Here is an 18189-nt window from a genome sequence, read left to right as displayed (position 1 = left end):
TGAAAATGTTTGATAGATAGAATTAACTTTAAACTGCAAAAAGGTTGCCAGCTTATTGCAAAATGCTTCATCTGGACTAAAATAGTGCTCAGTATTCCATGTTTACAAGGTTTTAACTGAACTGCTTAAAAACGTTCTCTACTTGAGTTTTTTGCTACCCTTAAGCTTTCCAAAAAGAATTTTGGTTACAGGACTCTCCAGCGTCATTAAATACCCATTTATTGGAACATCAGGTAAGCGTGCATTGTAATGGAGAAATTTACAAACCAGCATGAATTTGTTTGTGACATTATCTTAATATAGGTTTATCTATGATTTATTTAAGAGCTACACTCATGAGAAGCCATCGAAAACCCCTTGGCTGAGGAGATTAGATGATCAGTGGTAAAAGACCAGACCGGTGCAACTAACTCCAGTGCTTGTCTCTCTCCCTCAGATCTCTAAACCCATTTTCTCCTGGGGAGAGAAACTGTGGCATTTACCAGTATCTGTGTGTGCTTTCCCCTCAGTCAGGAGGGTGGTGGATTAACATCAGTAATCGGTGCCACAATCTCACTCCATAATAGTTGACTTGAAACACCTGCAGGTTACAGAGAAATCTCAGCAGTTCATGTGCCACACACTGAGTTTTATTCAAACATATTTGGGGTTGCAGTGCTAATATCTAGCAAACAAGAGGCAAAATGAAAAACAGTATGAAGTATACAAGATGTATAAACCTATACATCACTAGATGACTAAACAGAATGCACCCCAGGTGTATACATAGGTCGTCATTTCAATGCCTGCAGGAATAGTGAAAGGTAAAATTATTCTGCAGACAAACTATTCTGTTTTTTTACCATACAGTTTTTCACTATTGTGATTGTACAACACCTCCCCTTTCTCACTGAACAATAACAACAGATTTCTGTTTTACCCCATGAATGAACTCTAGGTTTTCAGTTATCTCGATGTACAGAACTTGAACTTGAACCCGTCCCTTCCCTCCCCATGCAAACTCCTACAGCTAACACCTGAAAGAATGTATGTGGAGAAAAATAGCTTATAACCAGGGCTTTAAATGTGCCGGGTCTCACCGGGTCTGAGCACCCGCAGTTTTTTAAAGGGGGCCTCGAAACGGGTCTCTATCGGGATCTGTTTTCTGCCCTGGCACTGGCGGTCTGTTTTTTCCCGGACTGCAGTGACAGCAGGCACATGGATATGCCTGCTCACACTGTTCACTTCTCACTAGTGGAGAAGTTACGGCATGACGTCATGCCAGGTGAGCGTGGTAGGGGAATGCCGCTGCCCGCGTCCCAAGCAGTGGGACATCAGCAGGGCAGCATTCTAGTGGCCGCCCGTCGGAGCCTTCCCCCTTGCTGCCTCGCGCGCGAGGCCTACGCCCACTTGGGAAAACCCCCTATTGCGTGGAGCTGGGGGCGGGCTGGGGGGGCGCGGCTTACTCCCTACTTAGTGGGCTCTCTCGCCCAGTTCCTCCTCTGTCTCCTGCGCGCGGGTGGCCTTGGTGGGAGGGGTTCGAGGTGTTCCGGCCAGCGGGTTGGCCGCGAGTTGAGACATTGGCTCTCCGGTCATGCTTTATCATTTGCGCCCCGTATGCCACTTTCTCAAGGAGGAAGTGTCTAGCCACGCGCCGGTCTGCTTGTGTTCGCCCCGCAATGCCCATCGCTGGGATGCCGGCGCGTCCTCTCCCAAAGGCGCTGTTGACTGCCCCGAATGCGCGCCCGCTTGGTGGGGCAGCGGAGGAAGCTTGTGGTATGCCTCCTTTCTGTGTCTATTGTGTGGCGCTAGTGTTGGAGTCCTTGAGCCCTTGCGAGTTATTGGGTCGGGTGCGCGTGTGAATCGGTGTATAGTAGGTGTTGCCTGGGCCGGAGGACTCGAAGTGTGGGAGTTTCGTATCGTCCCTACTGGTGGGCCGTGTAGTTTAGGGTTGCTTGGGGTGGTAATGCACAAGCTCGGAGTCAATTTCTTGCCAAGTTAAGCTTTTTGCAACATTAATCAATGTTCTATTGGTGTATGCTTTGCGGTGTGTATGCAGTCTAGGATGAACGTGATAGCTCACTTGAATATTACGACTTTAGGTTACAAATGGGAAGTGTAGGACTTGGCCCTTTTTCCCTCAGTTGTTTTCATTTTTCGTGTTGCTACAGATTCAGGGAGCCATGTTATCTACCCCTGAAACTTCTGTCTGAGGGCCTGGAGCACAAAATGGTGGCCACCTGTGACATCACCAGCATCCACTGGAACCTACCAGCACCTTCCAGAACATTCCAGGAGATTCCAGAACTCTGTGACAGTTGGAGACCGTTTAGAATGTTGGGAGGATAAGAGAGGCAGTTGGCAGTTGGAGCTGGCAGTTGGCACCTGACTGGTGAAGAGAGAGGAGCACAACAGTGAAGGAGGAAGGAGTGAAGCAGCAGGGGTGGAAACTTGTGCCTGGAGTGGGGTCCATAAACCCACCCTTGATACTTGTCCCTACTGATGGATCCCAGCCTATAGCCCTGTGTGGGAAGAAGACAGAAGAAACTTATCCTAAGGACCTGGACAGCAGGAACAGGCCTTAGAACCAAGAAAACAGCAAGATTCTGACCTGAGAACTGGTTTCCCTGGAGTCCGGCGTCGAGTAGCCTGAAGACCTGGAGCCCGAGGTGGAGAAGCGGCGCTGACTGAAGTAGCAGACGTCGTACCCGGAGCCGCCTGAGGTCGTGAGAGGGCGCCGACGGAGGTCGTGAGGAATACCAGAGGTCGAGGAGGAAGTGAACCGAGGTCGAGCGAGCGGCGTCATCGGAGGAGTGAAGTCCGCCCTCCGGAGTCGTCGGAGACCGAGGTAGAGGAGCACCGGAGGTCGGGAGTGAGGATCGCACTCCGGAGTCGCCCGGAGCCTGTGAGGAGGAGCACCGGAGGTCGGGGGTGAGGATCGCACCCCGGAGTCGCCGGAAGTCGACATCGAGGCCAGGCCGGCCGACGTCATCGGAGCCGAGAGCGCCATCGGACCGGAGCCGCCCGAAGTCGACATCGTGAAGAGACTGCCCGACGCCGTCGAATCGGAGGTCGAGATCGAACCGAGGCCACCGACATCGGACCGGAACCGCCTGCCGGCGTCGTCAAAGAACTGACATTGTGCCGAGGCCGCCGAGACCGAACCGGAACCGCCTCACGGCGTCGACACGACTCCAGCGGCGTCGGAACATCAGAAAAAGGGCAGTAAGTGGAGTAGAGGGCGCCTAAGGCCCTGTGGAGACCTGAGAGACTGCTCTAAGGGGCTAGGGAGGTGCTGAAACCCACCTGAGAGGTTGTGTGGAGAGAGAAAGCCAGGGCACTGGTATTCCCCCCTTTGATCTACCTCAGTTTAGGCCTCAGCCTTGTCCCAGCCAGGGAGTAGCCCCCCCTCAAGCCTTCCACAACCCTACAAGCTGTGCCTGGGCCAAATCAGCCCATAAGAATTGAAGTGTCATCTGATTATATGAGGGTTGCTGTATACTTTTAATTATTTATTGGGGGTACTGTATTTATTGAGTTTTTACCTATTTATTGCTTCACTATATTTATAGGTCCACAGGACTTGATGGTGTACAATATTTATTGGTACAGTATTTATTGCCTCAGAATATTTAATTGTCTGTATATATTGCACTTGTATTTATGCCCTGTTATTTATGATCACCCCTATTTATTTCATCAAACAGCCAATATTTATTTGACCTGCACTAATTGAAACTTGTATATTGTGATTGACTTATTTATTTTTCCAATCAGCAACTAAGAGAAAAAGATAAAGAGAGATATTTTCATAATTTTTACGGTGTAGAGTCGTTTTTGGAACGGATGCACGCATGGTTATTGTATGGGTATATTGTATGCTTAGCACTGCGCCTGTTTCCTGACCACTCGGGCCAAGCTACCACAGTGTGTCCGGAAGACCACCACCACCCCTTCTAGTGTGGGAGTGGTTTTCCAACATAAATTGGTGTTCAGCGGTGGGATAGAGCTGTGCCTACATATAATCAACAATAACTGTGGGTAGTCCATAGGCCTACACCGGGAGTTTTCTCAAGAGCGGCCTTCCTAATTGTGGGTTTTTGTTTTTTTCCAAATTTACTCTGGTGGTGGGAGGAGGTATTATTAAAGGTACCCCCCTACATTGTTACTGCACAAAACCTGTCCTCTAACCTGAGTGGGCGAGATGTACCAACCTGAGGTGGAGAACCTGTCAGCAGGGCCCAGGACACTTTCTAGGAAGGGCAGCAGTGCCTCTAGCGGTGGCTTGTCTAAAGTGAAGTTAACAGACCGGAGGGAGGAAAGACAGCTCACATGGGACTTAGCAAGGCTGGAGAAAGAGATGGAGGAGAAAAGGATGGCTCATGAGACGGAGAAACAGAGGATGGCTCATGAGATAAGACTGAAAGAGATGAAGCTGCGTGCCCTCCAGATGAGTGTGTCCAGCGAGGACACTGGTGGCAGCATACCAGAAGCTCCACAGGAGCTAGAAGTTTATTTACCCCAGGATGACATCACCAGGGTGTCTGAGGAGGCATTGGGGTGTGAACCTGAAGGGGGTAGTGCAGGGATCTCCCAACCCAGCGAGGTGGGAGAAGGGGCAGATAGCCCAGCTAGGTCCCAGGGAGAGAGGGTTGTAGGGCCTCACGACCTATCTGTAGGAAGGCGTGAGACGGGGAGGTGTCCCGAGGTGCCCCAACCGAAGTCTCAGGGCCTGGAGAGTTCCGTAAGGGAGCCCCAGGTTGGGAGCCTAGGCTGTCCCGAAGTGCCATCCAGTGCAGGGGAGCCCCTAGTGTCAGGAGGACCCAGGGCGACTGTAACCAGCGCGCCTGAGGTTCTGGGGTTGGCTCAGTTTCAGGGTTTAGGTCCTGGGCTGGGATGCCAGGCTCAGGGGTTGCCTGACCTGGCGGGTGGGGCCTCGGTTAACCGGGTCCCCCCGAAATTGACTTCCAGGGGTACTTTTCCCGTTAGGAGGGTGCTGAAATCTGGAAGGGGGTGCAGAGGGAGGAAGGTCTCGCCTCGGGCACCGACTCAGCCTAAGGGTTTAGACCCTAGGTTGAAGGATCAGTTGAGGGGTCAAGGCCCTAGACTGAGGAGGAAGTGTTGGTCTGAGGGTGCCTCGCAGGGTAGGATGAGGAACCCCAGAAGGAGAGTTAGGGGGAGGAGAGCCTCGCCCCGGAAGGCTGGTCAGCCTAAGGGTGTGAACCCCAGGAAGAAGGACCAGAGGCAGTTTAGGACTGCAAGGAGGAGGACCGGAGTGGTCAACGGGCACTACAGGCCTGGGGCTACTGCCCCCCACTCCGCGAGATCACCCGGGCCAGAGACATCTGGATGGCCCAGGGGCCGGTCCTGGCCACAACTAGCTAGGGAGCCCCCGTGGGGTGGTTTTGTTGGTCCAGGGAGGTTTGTTAGGGAGCCATTGGGTTCCAGAGCGGAGGAGAACTTGCGGGTGCTCCTGCCGTTGCGGGCCTGCGTCCACCTTTTCTCGCCCCAAGCAGGGAAGACCATCAAGGCATTGATCGGTCTACCCTGGCCTTTGGCTGGAAGGGGGTTATGTAGGACTTGGCCCTTTTTCCCTCAGTTGTTTTCATTTTTCGTGTTGCTACAGATTCAGGGAGCCATGTTATCTACCCCTGAAACTTCTGTCTGAGGGCCTGGAGCACAAAATGGTGGCCACCTGTGACATCACCAGCATCCACTGGAACCTACCAGCACCTTCCAGAACATTCCAGGAGATTCCAGAACTCTGTGACAGTTGGAGACCGTTTAGAATGTTGGGAGGATAAGAGAGGCAGTTGGCAGTTGGAGCTGGCAGTTGGCACCTGACTGGTGAAGAGAGAGGAGCACAACAGTGAAGGAGGAAGGAGTGAAGCAGCAGGGGTGGAAACTTGTGCCTGGAGTGGGGTCCATAAACCCACCCTTGATACTTGTCCCTACTGATGGATCCCAGCCTATAGCCCTGTGTGGGAAGAAGACAGAAGAAACTTATCCTAAGGACCTGGACAGCAGGAACAGGCCTTAGAACCAAGAAAACAGCAAGATTCTGACCTGAGAACTGGTTTCCCTGGAGTCCGGCGTCGAGTAGCCTGAAGACCTGGAGCCCGAGGTGGAGAAGCGGCGCTGACTGAAGTAGCAGACGTCGTACCCGGAGCCGCCTGAGGTCGTGAGAGGGCGCCGACGGAGGTCGTGAGGAATACCAGAGGTCGAGGAGGAAGTGAACCGAGGTCGAGCGAGCGGCGTCATCGGAGGAGTGAAGTCCGCCCTCCGGAGTCGTCGGAGACCGAGGTAGAGGAGCACCGGAGGTCGGGAGTGAGGATCGCACTCCGGAGTCGCCCGGAGCCTGTGAGGAGGAGCACCGGAGGTCGGGGGTGAGGATCGCACCCCGGAGTCGCCGGAAGTCGACATCGAGGCCAGGCCGGCCGACGTCATCGGAGCCGAGAGCGCCATCGGACCGGAGCCGCCCGAAGTCGACATCGTGAAGAGACTGCCCGACGCCGTCGAATCGGAGGTCGAGATCGAACCGAGGCCACCGACATCGGACCGGAACCGCCTGCCGGCGTCGTCAAAGAACTGACATTGTGCCGAGGCCGCCGAGACCGAACCGGAACCGCCTCACGGCGTCGACACGACTCCAGCGGCGTCGGAACATCAGAAAAAGGGCAGTAAGTGGAGTAGAGGGCGCCTAAGGCCCTGTGGAGACCTGAGAGACTGCTCTAAGGGGCTAGGGAGGTGCTGAAACCCACCTGACTGTGCCTGGGGTGAACTGGGACTAACCTAGAGAGGTTGTGTGGAGAGAGAAAGCCAGGGCACTGGTATTCCCCCCTTTGATCTACCTCAGTTTAGGCCTCAGCCTTGTCCCAGCCAGGGAGTAGCCCCCCCTCAAGCCTTCCACAACCCTACAAGCTGTGCCTGGGCCAAATCAGCCCATAAGAATTGAAGTGTCATCTGATTATATGAGGGTTGCTGTATACTTTTAATTATTTATTGGGGGTACTGTATTTATTGAGTTTTTACCTATTTATTGCTTCACTATATTTATAGGTCCACAGGACTTGATGGTGTACAATATTTATTGGTACAGTATTTATTGCCTCAAAGTATTTAATTGTCTGTATATATTGCACTTGTATTTATGCCCTGTTATTTATGATCACCCCTATTTATTTCATCAAACAGCCAATATTTATTTGACCTGCACTAATTGAAACTTGTATATTGTGATTGACTTATTTATTTTTCCAATCAGCAACTAAGAGAAAAAGATAAAGAGAGATATTTTCATAATTTTTACGGTGTAGAGTCGTTTTAGGAACGGATGCACGCATGGTTATTGTATGGGTATATTGTATGCTTAGCACTGCGCCTGTTTCCTGACCACTCGGGCCAAGCTACCACAGTGTGTCCGGAAGACCACCACCACCCCTTCTAGTGTGGGAGTGGTTTTCCAACAGGAAGTAACAAAGGGATGCCTCTTGTAGGGAACAGTGACCTCTGAGCGATTACATCAGGCGCACTCTGTAGTCTGCTTGGGACACGTTCTTTGCAGCAGGCACACTAAACAGTAGCTCGTTTGGTCGGCAAGGGCGGCGGAAGGCTAGAGCAGCGGAGCTTTCAATCTGAGATGCCCTGTTCGAGCCCGATGTTCATTTATTCAAAGGAATATATCCTGGGTAATGTACCTGGCGCCCATGTAAAGCGCTCGGCGTTTGCGCTATATACACGCCTGAAACATGAACTCCCTTGTATTTGCATCCTCAGTGAAGCATATCTGACGCAGTGTCGGGCGGTAGTATTCAGACTAAACAGACTAACTACCTAAAGGTTGCCCACAGCGCATTATCAAACTCCAAAAGAAATAAAGTAATGCATACCTACCTATTTGGTGCTGAAAGGGTGGGGAAATGGCAACGCTACACTATGTAAGCAAGGCTGAGATAGCCATTCTTACCCTTTATAAACCCTGGAATGACAGCGTTAGTCAATGCCATGGGTCGAAAGAGCTAGCCAAAGATACCAACTGCTACCTTGGGTTGTCCCTAAATGTGGTTTATAGGCACAGTGATAGTGATTTGCCCAGGGTTACAATATGAAAAAGTTTAGAAGGTAGGAGTACGAGTGTTCACGTTGAATCGACAGCCTGTAATTCCAAATGAAACACGTGCTTTCAAACAACGAGGTTATTTTCTAAAGGCGGTTCCCCTATATACACATTAATGCATGAATACAAATTAAAAAGCCCGGAACGATTTCTTTCCTGGGTTAATGTACTATGAACATGCGTGGAGCTTCTCTAACGGTTGTGCGCCACTACGTTTTGTTCTTGAAAATGGAAATGTTGCCAAACTATAGATAATAATGTAGTTATTATTCTGATCTGAATTATCGATACGTATAGTGTTTGGGTTTGACCTACTGGTGCTTTATTGACCACTAACTGATTTTGAAGTGACGAATACATATTTTCAATTGAGTTCACTCTTTTTGAGTAGGATTTACGTTTATGACTTACAACGTCGGGCAATTATCTCTGGTAGAGACAAACAGCCCCTACCAATAAGCATCAGCCCCCTCCCCGCCCGGACATTACTTCGCAGCAGCCACTGTTATAAACGATACAACCTTGTTCTTTGAGTTCACTGTAAGTTTTTTAGGAAGTTGTGCCCAGCTCCTCACTGTATACAGTTTCCACAGACTAGGAATGATTTGTTTGGAAATACAGCTGTTGCTGGTTGCCTTGGTTTCGCCTGTCAGTCATTCACGAAAGATACATCTGGTGGAGAGGGGTAATTTCTGGAGCACTTTGCGAGCAAATGTGCGCACAACACTCATCCTGCGCCCCATGAATGGGTTGCGCGTTCGTTGGACAGGTCCAGCACGCGCTGCTGCTAATCCTGGTAGGGGCTGCACCAGATATTACTCACACATGTTTTCAGTATGAGCATCCCCCCCTGTGCAAGCCGGTTAGTTGTTAGCCCCCGCCTGGACTGACTCAGCTAGATCTCTACAGCAGCCGCCTGTGTATCCAATATATCGTAAAATGAGTTCTGTTTGACACCATAGGTCTTTTGCGGCAGTAGTTTCGGTGACTTTCTGTGCTGGCAGCACCAAGGGTCATGTTGGTCAGCAGGTAGGGTTACCGGGGCTAGGACAATAGCAAGGAAGCAGGGGGGGCTGTGTATGGGTCACCCACATGGGGTGCAGTGACTGCAATTATGGGCACATTACAAACCTCCCCTCAATCCAGATTATCTCCATTCAAGATTCGCCATGTTACAGGATGCTTCTATTAAACAGCATCCCCTGCCTGTACAACCATAGTTACGTGGGGGAGGAAGTTGACTTCTGGCTGGGGGGATTTAACAAAATCTAAACTCACGCAGACACCACCATGCAACCCTCAATACATAATTAAGTCCTGTTCAAGGGCTACGTTATTGATTGCTTATTGCGTTTTTGGAAAGTGGCGCTTTTGGACACAGGACGTGGAGGGATATGCAGGCTTTGTTTGTTTTCAGTTCTCATGAGCCTTCGATTGCTCAGTGGATAGAGCGGAGGACTGTAGTGGGGAGCTGACACCCTTAAAAAACTAGGAAGGAAAAAAAAAAAAAAAAAAAAAAAAAAAAACCCTGAAGTCGGTGTAGAGCACCCACAACCATATGTGAGGGGCATGACAAAAATGCAAGTCATGTAGCTACCAATTTTGCATCATGAAAACGTAAAACATTTCTAGTAAATGTGTTGTGGCTAGAAGTTGGGAACATCAAGTCGTTTCCGGAAAATTCATTAGTGCAACGTGTACAGCAAAGGGTGCCAGAAGTGTGCTAAATTGTAGAGTCGGGCCTGGTGGCCTAGGGGATTATAATGGCCTGGGTTTGGCCACAGTTCTGATCCCTATGGGTCTTTCCAGCCTGGTATCATTCGGAGATGGATAAAATGAGTACCATTGAGCTGGAGAGCAATAACCATCTGTTATTCAGCACCAAGAGTACTTGGCCCCCCCACTTTTTGCTAATACATGTTACAATTTATTGGTAATAGCTGTGCATGAAAGGTACATATTACACAGGCATACATTTTTATGGTTGATCAAGCGTTTGATCAAACACCAGCCATCAGCACACTGAGCCGGGCACCAAAGCCAAGGGTTAGGCCTGCAGGAGTATCAGCTGAAGGTAATATATAGCAACAGGTCCAGATATACACTTGGGGGGGCAAGCCCCTGCAACCAAAAGTCCCACGCGCTTTAGCCAGGGCGGTTGTGGTATCGCTTTCAGGTGATAAACTTTAATTATAAGTATATTAAAAAGTAGGAATGAACCGAAATATTTCAATAATATTTATCTTAGTTTGAGTTTATACGAACCATTGAACAACAAAGCTGGAATAAGACTCGATCACCTATTTAATGTAACTTAATTTGCAAATATATTCATTGAACCTGCATTACCTGGTTAGTTACGATAGATCCCAGGAAGGCCCCCCCAATTTGGCGAATGGATAAATCTTAATAGGATGGCAGGTCCATAAGCGCCTATCTCACCTATGCCTTGTTACCCATGCCATATTTTCCAGCCTGAGGAACAGATTTAGGTGTTGCTCTTCTCGCTCAGCCTTTCCATGGAGCCAAGGAATTGGGGTAACGTTCACAAATTCGGGTCCTCGAGCTGAGAGATGTATTCTTCGGCAGCTCAGTCAGTCGTATTGGCTGTATCCGAAGTCGGGGACTGTAGGCAAAGATATTAACTCCTTTCAGCAGCAGTAGAGTCCAAAGCTAGCTGCTATTCAACAAGCAAGGAATTGGATACGCTGTCCCAGTGGAGAGTAAGGAAAGAGTGGGATAACAGCGGGACTAGTATACGACTCTATCGTCCAATTTAAGGTAACTTAATTTGCAAGTAGAGAGGCCAAAACCGGGAGATGTTGCTAAGATATGGGCCGGTTGTAGTAAACAATAGACTAATACGATGTGAAAGGGAGCAAAGTCAGGTAACAGGGATGTCAGCTTGTGTTTATATACGTAGGTGAAGGGGTTAACTCACACGTTACCTTCACCCTGCTTATGGTGCTGTAGCTGTTGGGAACACAATTCCGTGCCAGTTGGCACCCAAATTGGCCAATTGGAAAGTATTAAGGGGATGGCAGGTCCATAAGCGCCTATTTCACCAATGCCCTGTTACCAAGGCCATATTTCCAGCCTGAAAATCAGATTTAGGTGTTACCCTTCTCGCCCAGCATTTCCTTGGAGCCAGGGAGGGGGGGAAACGTTCACAAATTTGGGTCCTCGAGCTGAGCGATGTACCTTCGGCAGCTCAGTCAGCCATATCGGCTTTATCCGGAGTCATGAAAGAAGCAGACGTCCATTTAGCAGTTAAAAATTTCCTGTCCTGCTAAAGAAATCATGCAATTGCCCGCAGCAGCAGCTGTGTTTTAGGTACCATGCCGCTATCTATACATCCCTGGGTAGACAAAGCGGAAATCAACACCTTAGTGCTAGGTTATGAAGGGAAGCGATGGATTGACGAATTCAGCTATGGTTTAGTTCTGACTCCATTTGTAGGTGCTAGATCTTCCCATAATTACGATAGGAAGATCTGCAGTGGCATCGCTTATAAGGCTAGTAACTCCAGTCACGCCTCATCTGAGCGGCATTAGGGTCCAGAGTTATTCGTGGTTAGTCTGCCCTGGGCTTCTGAGTAATGTTGCAACTTAATGCCGTATATTTACGGTTACAGAACAGGACCCATTATTTAGCCCACTAAAAGCTGGTTCGCAGGGGCGGGCACCCATAAACAGCGAAAGGAGGAAGGGGGGCTCTGGCAGCGACGGTAGCCTCCCCAGAGCTGTGGCGGAGTTACAGGGCGATCTGGATGCAGACTGGTACAGTAAGGGTACCTCTGCGACAGGCGGTACAGTAAGGGTACCCCTGTCCGGCACAGTAAGGGTGCCCGAGCCAAGGTCCAGGAGCCGAAGGGGGTTCTGGGAAGACCGCGACGGCGCCCCGTTAGTCCTTCGGGCGGTTGGGGGGCCTGACCAACCGGGGGTGGCCACAACACGCTCCGCCCCTGTCGGAAGGGGCGGGAGTAGGAGGCAGATCACGTGACCCAGTGGATGATCTGCAGATATTTATGTGCCACACTGCCGGGCATCGACCCACCGTGTGTGCTGGCTCACCAGGCGGGCGGGCAGCAAGGGGCTGCCTGCCCTGGATCGCCCGTAAGATAACCCAATTTTATTATCATACTGTGTTGTATGAAATAAACCTGCAGCAGTTCTTCACCCACAAATAAAGTGTCAGTGTAATCTTTGGGTGATGTCTGTGTATGCGTGTTGACTGAAGCGGATGACGGTGTGGTCACTATGGAAATACTTCAAATAGATGCATTTTCTCTCTGGATTTTGCTTCTCTTTTAGAAACTCAGGAGCAGCAACGTTGCCGTGGTGTTACCAAGGCTGTAAGTGGAAGTTTTTTCAATATTTTATACAAGCCATAGTTGCTGCTTAGTTATCTTATGCAACTAACAACCATTTTCAATGCCAATAGTTATGACTTGTTGTAAGTATGATGTTACTTGCATCATATATCTGGATGCAATGCCAGAAACAGCAAAATACAAGTCGGGCGGCACACAATGGTAAGCAGAGATTTTTAGCTTTCGGGTTTTAAGCTACGTCCTTAATTATACTGGCCACGCCCCTTAGAGGGATTCTCCAGCCCCCCGTTTTTTCATCCCATTTAAAGCCCTGCTTATAACTACGGAACTTGAGCATAACCTGGAACGTCAAATCGGGAGCAAACACACCCTGATGAGCCCCAAATGACCATTTTAAATAATTTTGATAGAGTATTGTACTGTAATAGCCCTGATAAACTAATTTCCGCTTTAATCACAGGAATGGCAGCGCTGTCATGTCACTTCCGTTTACGTCATTTCCAGCAACATGATTGCATGTGCTAATTAGACCCTCACAGATCATTTACGTCTTGTGCCCTTAGGATCTACTCTTTAAGACAATTTGATCCCAAATTATATATATTACTATCCTTTGGTGGAAACTTAGGTCAGCTCAATAAAAGGGTTTTTGTTATACATTACTGCTATATGTATCAATACAACCTCACATTAGGTTTAATTTGCAGGCTCAGCGCAGCAAGGAGTAGAGAAATATTTGTATCACCCTGCAACACAGCAGACTTCAACTATTTAAATGTTACAATTCAATGAAATCTAGTAAAAAAGTGGAAGCATTGTAAGATGAATGATGATGTTTGTTGAAAGTAAAAAGGTCACGCGATGGGTATCACCCGGAGGAAATCTCAGCAATAAAATACGTTCCACGCTCTGTCTTAGCTGCATGGGTGGCTGGATCCTTTTTACCACTCAGGAAGCCTGTGAACAGCAAAAACTGCTGAGCTTCACACAAAAGTTATGGCAGGCTTTCCTTCCGCCTGCAGTTTCTTTAGCAATCTATTTTGATAAATGTGTTCAGCTTTTCCTTGGGGTTTCTGAAGATGTTGCTTTGATGGCGCTGAGAGTGAATCATACAACAAGTAATAATTTGCTTCTTTTGTGCAAACGAAGAAGGGAAGGAATGGTTGCCAGGATGTAAGATCCTGAAACAGGATGGAACAACACAATGAGTGCTGGGAAATAAGAGTAGTGTTTGCATTAGCAAGTGACTGAAGGCATGAGATAACACCTCACCACAGGGTCAGATAAAATGGCATAAGCCGGCTCACCAAACGCACCTCCACTGGTTTCCATCTCCATACCACGGGCACAGCTAGACAATGCAGTCTATAACCACAAGCTATAAAATGCATACCTGCATGTTAATTTGTTAAATCTGCCATAGGGCTCAGATAATCACAAGAACACTCTTTTCATATAGGCTTCATTTGTAAAAAAAGAAGTGCCAGGGCCCTCGTTAGGACACCCCTGCAGCTTGCACCACACATTGCCTCTGCCAGCGCTGCCAATGACAGTAACAACACAATTACTAATCATCACACTCTTAAAAGTGTGGCAATTCAGCCTACTCTAGGCCCCCAAAGCAATAAGAAAGGCTTGGGCGGCAGTCAGTAGTCATACTTAACAGCGCCACCATGTGGCCGACTGGCACAAGCCTGGTGTTGACAATTAAGTGCATGTGCTGAGCACTAGAAATCACCGGCTCAAATTTAGCACTGTTTATATCACATATGTCTCATATGTGTCAAGAGGCAGTAAGGCCCTTATTTTGACAGACCCATAATTTCTAATGGGGTCAGTCAACTCATTCACAGCCAGCGCTGGAATTAGGTCCATAAATGTACAGCACATCTGTCATGGTTCCGACAGGAGATTTTGGCTGATAAAAGCAGCCTTGATCTGTATGAAATATATACTGAAGGAAAATATATGTGAGAACTAGGAATTATTAGGGATTATGGACCCGGAATTATTAATTCTCTTAATAATTCCTCCTTATTCAGGGATTTTCAGGTTTCAACCCATTATCATGGTTACTCCCAAATCTCCGGAGTTGATAAACCCCCCCCCCGGATATTATTAACTCCAGGCTTCTGGAATTAACCTCCAACACCACCCTGCACTAGAGCATGTTTCTTGAGCCCGTTAATGTTGGCACAGAATCGAATATACAGTAAGATATCAGCTTCCATATTGATAATGTTTCTTGGATTTACTTGATACATCAGATCTCAGTGTGAGAAATTAAAAGGTTTGATGGGTTATGCAGGTAACTCATGGAGATCTGATGATGATCAATAAATCACAGGAATCATCATCTTCAAAAGAGAAACGAAGGGAGATTCAAGAGAGTTTTAGTACATACGATGTGTAAAAGAGAAAGAAATATTACCTATCTTTACATTAAATGTGAGAGGAAGGAAAGAACTTCCATAAAAAAAACATTTACCATGAAAAAGAAACATGTTTTAAAATGGGAAAATTTCTAAATCTATGAACAAGGACCCTATTTAGACTGTCATGTGCCAGGGCTTTTGTATAATGATAATGCATGTAGACCTAATTGCATATATACAAAACTGCCTTTAATATAAAGGAATGTTGGTAATAATAAATAAAGGACCTGTTTGTAAGGTAAATTTAACAGTGTTTAGAAACTCTAGGCTTCATTTAGGCTATGGTGGGCATCCTGACACCCATCAGGCTGGTGAAGTCACTACCTCTACTACCCTGGCATGTTCACGTCCTGTCTTTTGAGATCTCCGTTAGACCTGCAGGGATTTCTGTGCCTTCATATAAGCCGCCATCATGTCTACCCCGCTGATGGTACAGAAAATGTAGTGAGTGGCCGCTCATTTACGTTTTTTGCTTTCCTAAAGAAACTCCAAAGTGTGAGTTTCTTTTTAAAAAATAAAAAGACAATGATCATGACACCCTGGGGTTTTCTCCCAGGGTTTGTGGTCAATTACAGTTATTTTTGTTCAGGATCAGCAGGGCTTTCCTGGCAGCTCTGAATAGAAATAAATATGGGTGACCGCCTTCTCTAAATAGGGTAAATCATCTGATGTGAATACACCGATGGCCCCAACTTCATTGGGCCATCGAGGTCGAGTTTTCAACGGCAGAGAAAGCAGAGTGGCCACTGCCTGAAATGTGACAGTCCACCTGACTCTCAATAGCATGCAGACTGTACGTTTGGTGGACATAGTACTCTGCTACAAGAAGGAGAACTTCCAACTTCTCTGGTAAGCATGCTGTAAGGCTGAAAAGGAGGTGACCTTTTGGAGATCCATCTTAAAAAGGAGAGAGAAGCAGCATTTGTATCCATAGCTTCCATGTTCTTCTGCAAAGGGGCATTGTTTGTATGTTTTTGTAGGGAGACATGAGCCCAGCATAAGTGACCCCTCCTCACTTCATGAGGCACGATTAGTGATAAAAGTGTATAAGGTACCAGTGCATGGGCTGGGTTAAACACATGGACTGGTGGCACATTTTTATTTAGGAGCTAATGGGTTCTACAGAGAGTAACCACAGTAATATTGGGATGACCACAAGACCTTGGAAAATGCTACCTGCTGCCATGGTCCAACAATCCACTCCTGTGCCACGAATAATAAGACAATGTGTGGTGGGGATTCCATTATCTGCTAGTTTAATCCTTTACTCCATTGCCACTATAGCTTTGCCATACGCCAACCATGTTGAAATGTAGTGGTGTACTCAACATCCTATTCCAACATTAGAAGGTGGCGATGCAGGTTGATAGCATAGTGGTGGTGTGGTCTGATAATTTTGAAATAATGCTAGTCCCCATATGCCTGTGTATAGGTGGCAGTCCTTTGGGAAACCCAGTGGACTGCAGTAACCCCTGAGAGGACAGGGGTCTCAAAGCCATGCCCCCTAACCCACCTCAATAATGGGGTAGGATTACAATCTGTGAGGTGTGCAAAGATCCTTCTGGAAAAGAGAGGGAATCCCCAGGATGCCCCTTTTTCTAGGATAATTGCATACCCCAGGGTAGATAGTCGAAGTGATTACCAAAGGCCCTTACTTCTACACCAAGTTAAATATACTGCTGGCTAAGAGGAGAGTGTTTTATTGAAAAAATGTATTTTGTGCAAAAGGAAACAAAAATATGATTTCAAATAGTTTCTAATTTTCTAATACTAAGCATGTAAACATAAGTGTAGAGCAGGACAAAAAGTCTACCAGTAGACCACATTTTCGTATGGCCACTTGGGGAAAAATCACTTAAAACATACATCAAAATACTTATTGAATCCGGCTCCATATCATTATTCCTTGCCCGAATGGAACATCAAGACTTCAGTCTTGTTACAGTATGAATTGTAAGACCAATGCTAGGTGTTTTGCTTGCATTTCAAATTTTAAAATCTAGATTGATAAACCTACAAAAATCTGGTGGATGATGTCGTCGCCCTAACCATGTGCTGCAATATAATTTAAAGTGTTTTGGGAGATTTTGACACAGAAACCTTGCTGTGGGACATCCCGAGCCAGTGTCAATTTCAATCTAGCACTAATGACATTGGATATAGGTCCATAGCCACTGGTATCTTTCATTTTAATCGTGGGATATATTCAATGGGTGGATATCTATAAGTACTTGCTTCCTCCCCTTAAATCTCGAACCCCCACTTCCTGTTTCTTGATTCTTGTTCAATGAAATTTATGTTTACTTGTTTGCATAGGTGCCGATCACGATCCGGCAAAAACCGGGTACGAACCGTCGGACGGAGCATAATCTCCGCCCGACGCGTACCCGGTCGTCAAATTTTACAAACAAGGAATTACGATTCGCACGGGTACACCATTACTGTACGATTCGTAAAAAAGCCCGACCGAACAAAAAACACCTACCAATGCGATCCGGGAAAGCGCCGACCTGACGTCGGGACGCACGCAGCCAGCCATTCACGACCCAGGAATCACGATTCGCACCGACGTCACCCCGCACGGTGAATATTTTGCGGCAGCCAAAAACTGCCGGGAAATCAGGACGACGCGAACAAGGACCACCAGTACGCGACGGACAGACGACGCCGCGAACAAGGAGGACCAGTACGTGACGGACAGACATGGACCCGAACCTACGAGTCATCCCTGCCCTCATAGCAGTCCACCTCCTCTACAGGTTACGACGCAGACGCCGCAGAAGGTCAGAATAACTAAGGGAGGGGGGAAAGTGGGGTGGGGTGGGGGTGGCACCACCAGGGCAGGCCACAAAACAACCACATGAGTGACACACTACACATGGCCTGGACATACCTGACTCCCATGCCCTGGTCACCACGAGGGGGTGGGGGCGTGTCCTGATAAGCCAGCGACCGCCACAACGGAAGTCCGTCACCACGCGAACCGGCAACACAACCAGACAGGTACGTCCCGTACCCACGCCTGAAGAGCGTGGGTACGAGTCGGACCACGCCCACACACGTCACCCCAACAATGGCGGGACGGATCGCACCCACGTGGCAAAGGCCTGGGTACGGGCCGCACAAACATCACATAGCGTGGGGACGGATATGTACGGACCCTACCCCCACCCCGTATGCAAGGAGCGTACCCCCCACCCCAACAGTGAAAGTACGACCCGTACCCCCACCCGCGTATGCATGGAGCGTACCCCCCATGCCAACAGTGTAAGTACGACTCGAACCCCCACCCACGAATGCAAGGAGCGTACCCCCCAGCCCAACAG

Source organism: Triturus cristatus, chromosome 10, assembly GCF_964204655.1.
Source record: "Triturus cristatus chromosome 10, aTriCri1.1, whole genome shotgun sequence".
Classification (NCBI taxonomy): domain Eukaryota; kingdom Metazoa; phylum Chordata; class Amphibia; order Caudata; family Salamandridae; genus Triturus; species Triturus cristatus.
Note: the sequence above shows the minus strand (reverse complement) of the source record.